Genomic DNA, 6,270 nt, shown 5'->3' on the forward strand with positions numbered 1-6,270 from the left:
CCCGATCCTGTAGGTTCATGCTCTACAACATTCGCAGAGTACGACCCTGCCTCACACAGGAAGCGGCGCAGGTCCTAATCCAGGCACTTGTCATCTCCCGTCTGGATTATTGCAACTCGCTGTTGGCTGGGCTCCCTGCCTGTGCCATTAAACCCCTACAACTCATCCAGAACGCCGCAGCCCGTCTGGTGTTCAACCTTCCCAAGTTCTCTCACGTCACCCCGCTCCTCCGCTCTCTCCACTGGCTTCCAGTCGAAGCTCGCATCCGCTACAAGACCATGGTGCTTGCCTACGGAGCTGTGAGGGGAACGGCACCTCCGTACCTTCAGGCTCTGATCAGGCCCTACACCCAAACAAGGGCACTCCGTTCATCCACCTCTGGCCTGCTCGCCTCCCTACCTCTGAGGAAGCACAGTTCCCGCTCAGCCCAGTCAAAACTGTTCGCTGCTCTGGCACCCCAATGGTGGAACAAGCTCCCTCACGACGCCAGGACAGCGGAGTCAATCACCACCTTCCGGAGACACCTGAAACCCCACCTCTTCAAGGAATACCTGGGATAGGATAAAGTAATCCTTCTAACCCCCCCCCTTAAAAGATTTAGATGCACTATTGTAAAGTGGTTGTTCCACTGGATATTATAAGGTGAATGCACCAATTTGTAAGTCGCTCTGGATAAGAGCGTCTGCTAAATGACTTAAATGTAAATGTAAAATGTAACCAACTTGACACAATTGTGGGAAGCATTGGAGTCAACATTAGCCAGCATCCCTGTGGAACGCTTTCAACACCTTGTAGACTCCATGCCCCGACGAATTGAGGCTGTTCTAGGGGGGATCTAACATTTCTTATTCACCCCGAGTCAATACATGTTAGAAACACCATTGGCAGTGATTACAGCTGTGAGTCTTCCTGGGTTAGTTTCTAAGAGCTTGGAATGTGCAATATTTACCCATTACTCTTTTCAAAATTCTTCAAGTTCTGTTAACCACTCAGGAACATTCACTGTCTTCTTGGAAAGCAACTCCAGTGTAGATTTTGCCTTGTGTTGTAGGTTATTGTGGCGCACAATTGGCCCAGCGTCATCCGGCTTAGGGTTTGGCCGGGGTAGGCCATCATTGTAGACAAGAATTTGTTCTCAATTGCCTAGTTAAATAAAGGTTAATATATATCTATATATACTGCTCCAAAAAATAAAGGGAACACTTACATTTTAGTCATTTAGCAGATGTTCTTATCCAGAGCGACTTACAGTAGTGAAAGCATACATTTCATACATTATTTTTTTTTAAAATTATTTTCTGTGCTGGCCCCCCGTGGGAATCAAACCCACAACCCTGGCGTTGAAAACACCATGCTCTACCAACTGAGCTACAGGGAACAACACATCCTAGATCTGAATGAAAGAAATAATCTTATGAAATACTTTTTTCTTTACATAGTTGAATGTGCTGACAACAAAATCACACAAAAATAATCAATGGAAATCCAATTTATCACTCAAAATTAAAGTGCTAACTCTCTCTCCTCTGCTCTTACATCAAAGTTGGATCAGCCTGTAGTGTGGTTTTCCACACTACAGGCTGATCCAACTTTGATGTAATGTCCTTAAAACAAGTCAAAACGTGGCTCAGTAGTGTGTGTGGCCTCCACGTGCCTGTATGACCTCCCTACAACGCCTGAGCATGCTCCTGATTAGGTGGCGGATGGTCTCCTGAGGGATCTCCTCCCAGACCTGGACTAAAGCATCCGCCAACTACTGGACAGTCTGTGGTGCAACGTGGCGTTGGTGGATGGAGCGAGACATGATGTCCCAGATGTGCTCGATTGGATTCAGGTCTGGGGAACGGGCGGGCCAGTCCATAGCATCAATGCCTTCCTCTTGCAGGAACTGCTGACACACTCCAGCCACATGAGGTCTAGCATTGTCTTGCATTAGGAGGAACCCAGGGCCAACCGCACCAGCATATGGTCTCACAAGGGGTCTGAGGATCTCATCTCGGTACCTAATGGCAGTCAGGCTACCTCTGGCGAGCACATGGAGGGCTGTGCGGCCCCCCAAAGAAATGCCACCCCACACCATGACTGACCCACCGCCAAACCGGTCATGCTGGAGGATGTTGCAGGCAGCAGAACGTTCTCCACGGCGTCTCCAGACTCTTTAATGTCTGTCACGTGCTCAGTGAGAACCTGCTTTCATCTGTGAAGAGCACAGAGCGCCAGTGGCGAATTTGCCAATCTTGGTGTTCTCTGGCAAATGCCAAACGTCCTGCACGGTGTTGGGCTGTAAGCACAACCCCCACCTGTGGACGTCGGGTCCTCATACCACCCTCATGGAGTCTGTTTCTGACCGTTTGAGCAGACACATGCACATTTGTGGGCTGCTGGAGGTCATTTTGCAGGGCTCTGGCAGTGCTTCTCCTGCTCCTCCTTGCACAAAGGCGAAGGTAGCGGTCCTGCTGCTGGGTTGTTGCCTTCCTATGGCCTCTTCCACGTCTCCTGATGTACTGGCCTGTCTCCTGGTAGCGCCTCCATGCTCTGGACACTACGCTGACAGACACAGCAAACCTTCTTGCCACAGCTCACATTGATGTGCCATCCTGGATGAGCTGCACTACCTGAGCCACTTGTGTGGGTTGTAGACTCCGTCTCATGCTACCACTAGAGTGAAAGCACCGCCAGCATTCAAAAGTGACCAAAACATCAGCCAGGAAGCATAGGACCTGAGAAGTGGTCTGTGGTCCCCACCTGCAGAACCACTCCTTTATTGGGGGTGTCTTGCTAATTGCCTATAATTTCCACCTGTTGTCTATTCCATTTGCACAACAGCATGTGAAATGTACTGTCAATCAGTGTTGCTTCCTAAGTGGACAGTTTGATTTCACAGAAGTGTGATTGACTTGGAGTTACATTGTGTTGTTTAAGTGTTCCCTTTATTTTTTTGAGCAGTGTATATATACCGTTCAAAAGTTTGGGGTCACTTTGAAATGCCATTGTTTTTGAAAGAAAAGCAGTTTTTTGTCCATTAAATAACATCAAATTGACCAGAAATACAGTGTAGACATTCATAATGTTGTAAATGACTGTCACGTCCTGACCAATATTTAGGTATTAGTTGTATTATATTTGGTCAGGACGTGGCAGAGGTATATTTGTTTTGTATTTTGGGGTTTTGTGTGTGGTGTAGTGGGGTGTGTTAGTTGTTGGTATAGGTTCTAGGGTTGTTTTTCTATGAATAGTTAATTGGGGTTGGACTCCCAATTGAAGGCAGGTGTGTTGAGTTGCCTTTGATTGGGAGTCCTATATAGTAGGGTGTGTTTGTCTTTGTGTTTCGTGGGTAGTTGTTTTTTGCACTGCTAGGTATAGCCTGCGAAACTGTCTCCTGTCGTATTGTCTGCATTTCTTGTTTTTCCGTGGTCAACGTCTTTAATAAATATGATGTTGAACACGCAACCCGCTGCGTATTGGTCCACTTTCTCCGACGATGATTTCGCTATATCGTCAGACGACGAAGAAATCTGTGACAATGACTATTGTAGCTGGAAACGGCAGATTTTGTTATGGAATATCTACATAGGCGTACAGAGGCCCAATATCAGCAACCATCACTCCTGTGTTCCAATTGCACATTGTGTTAGCTAATCCAAGTTTATCATTTTAAAAGGCTAATTGATCATTAGAAAACCCTTTTGCAATTATGTTAGCAGAGCTGAAAACTGTTGTGCTGTTTAAAGAAGCAATAAAACTGGCCTTCTTTAGACTAGTTGAGTATCTGGAGCATTTGTGGGTTCGATTACAGTCTCAAAATGGCCAGAAACAAATAACTTTCTTCTGAAACTCCCCAGTCTATTCTTGTTCTGAGAAATGAAGGCTATTCCAATGCCAGAAATTGGCAAGAAACTGTAGATCTCATACAACGCTGTGTACTACTCCCTTCACAGAACATCGCAAACTGTCTCTAACCAGAATAGAAAGAGGAGTGGGAGGCCCCGGTGCACAACTGAGCAAATACTGAGGACAAGTACATTAGAGTGTCTAGCTGAGAAACAGACGCCTCACAAGTCCTAAACTGGCAGCTTCATTAAATAGTACCCGCTAAACACTTCTCAACGTCAACAGTGAAGAGGCGACTCCGGGATGCTGGTCTTCTAGGTAGAGTTGCAAAGAAAAAGCCATATATCAGACTGGCCAATAAAAATTTAAGATTAAGATGGGCAAAAGAACACAGACACTGGACAGAGGAACTCGGCCTAGAAGGCCAGCATCCCGGAGTCGCCTCTTCACTGTTGAGGCTTTGACTGGTGTTTTGCGGGAACTATTTAATGAAGCTCCCAGTTGAGGACTTGTGAGGCGTCTGTTTCTCAAACTAGACACTCTAATGTGCTTGTCCTCTTGCTCAGAGGAAGGCCCTATAAATGGACTTATCCATTGTTGCTAAACTGTGTTCAGTGAAATTTAGAGTGCCACTCCGTTACCAGAAACTAGTCAAAACAATTAAGTATTCTGCTATTAGAATTACAATAACAAAATATTGCTCTTCAGTGAAGTTTTGCCAATTGTATGTTGGAAACCATTATCAAGGAAACATAGTTCAACACTTTGTGTAAATTGTAACATGTTTCTTGAACACCAGTGATTCTAATGACAAGAATAACTGTGTTACCTGGACATGACAAATCAATGAACTAATTAAACACTGTTATTGGCTAATATGCCTCTCAATTTCCAGTCGACCATGGCAAGGAAAAAGTCAATATGCAGTGTAGCTATACCGATGGCTAGCAGCTTTGACAATATTGAGTCAAGCAACAGCTTTACTGTTTCAGAAAATATGGTGTCACAGTGCTGGGGGGGCAGAGTAGGCAGGTGGGCTTCCTATCTCCTGAAACCCTGATGATACACACTGGCAGAGATGACAACCAGCCGTATTTGTAAAGACATTCCCACCAAGGATGAACTCAGACCGGGAAGGCCAAAGGGGTCCTTCTCCCTCTCTCTCTCTCTCTCTCTCTCTCTCTCTCTCACACACACACACAGTCACATAAAATATTTGAATGTCTTCGACCAGAATGATTGCAGTAGGTTATGTCCATCTACTCATCCCTTAAAATGTTGACAAATACAACTTGACACTTGCCATAGCCATTGATGTGTTTAGAGAAGGTTGTAAATGGCTTCGGTTCTCTTTTGTTTTTGTAACGGGTTGCCAACCGTCCTATGGGAACTCCACGCGATGTGATTGAGATGCTTAATATGAAAGATGTTTACAGTCATGCCACACCCGTACTGTACCCACGTGACCTGTCCCTATAAAAGGCAGTGTGGCGTGACATACTGTCTTTTCTTCACATGTACGTGTTTTACATTATGAGATTGCTATTAATCCCCCATGTCAGCAGTGTGAAAAACAACTCCTAGCCTCAGATGAGCACACGCTTTGCGTTCTTTGCTCGGGAGCTGAACATGCTCAAGTGGCTGCACAGGGTAGCAGCTCTTGCACTCACAAACCAAGAGCATTGAAATCTCGACTTGCGTGCTTTGGGGGCTGAGCCTCTGGATTCTCATCAGATGAGTTTATCACACAGATCAATGATCAATAAACTGCATCACTCATCATTGCCTGGGCACAAAACTCAACACTGAGATGTGCAAAGAGATTAAGTCACTGGACAGTCATATAGCAACCATTGAGTCTGACCTCGAGCACATCCTGGACAGGTTTCCCTTGCCGGTACCAAACCCAACCCCTACAGTTCACGGTGCAGTTGAGAATGGTTTTGGCCCGTATCGACAAATCAATTGCTTCTGTCTGCTTCTCTCTGTCACAGTTCAGACCAAGAGCTGCATAACAAACGATGCAGGCATCTGATCGCTTCCTATTTTTTATTTATAAAAAAATATAAATATATATATATATTTCACCTTTATTTAACCAGGTAGGCCAGTTGAGAACAAGTTCTCATTTACAACTGCGACCATGCAGCACACATGACAGCACTGCTTCAGCCAATATGCTTTGTTAGCAATTCAGCAATTCTATCATAAGGAGCTGCAGGAATGCCTCTCCGCAATCTATTATGCTGAGTCCATGAAAGAACTGTCTACAGTTACAGACCTGCTCATCCAATGCCTTCATGGTTAGCTGATGGTTAGCGCAGTCCAACCTCCCTGACGAAGAGAAGGTTCCACTACTAGGTGTGCAAATATCACCTGACCAGACATTTGGCCAAGCAGCGGCCAACCTACAAGTGTCTAAGGAGGACAGAAAGCACA

The 6,270-nt window shown here is 45.5% G+C and overlaps 1 non-coding gene across 1 annotated transcript; it reads right to left on the bottom strand.

Moving 5' to 3' along the window:
* Nucleotides 1-1,305: 1,305 nt before the first annotated feature.
* On the bottom strand, nucleotides 1,306-1,379 carry trnae-uuc (transfer RNA glutamic acid (anticodon UUC)). The gene has a single exon. It is a non-coding gene; the product is annotated as a tRNA-Glu (tRNA).
* Nucleotides 1,380-6,270: the final 4,891 nt, after the last annotated feature.

The sequence above is a fragment of the Salmo salar genome, chromosome 18, assembly GCF_965601325.2.
Source record: "Salmo salar chromosome 18, fSalSal1, whole genome shotgun sequence".
Classification (NCBI taxonomy): domain Eukaryota; kingdom Metazoa; phylum Chordata; class Actinopteri; order Salmoniformes; family Salmonidae; genus Salmo; species Salmo salar.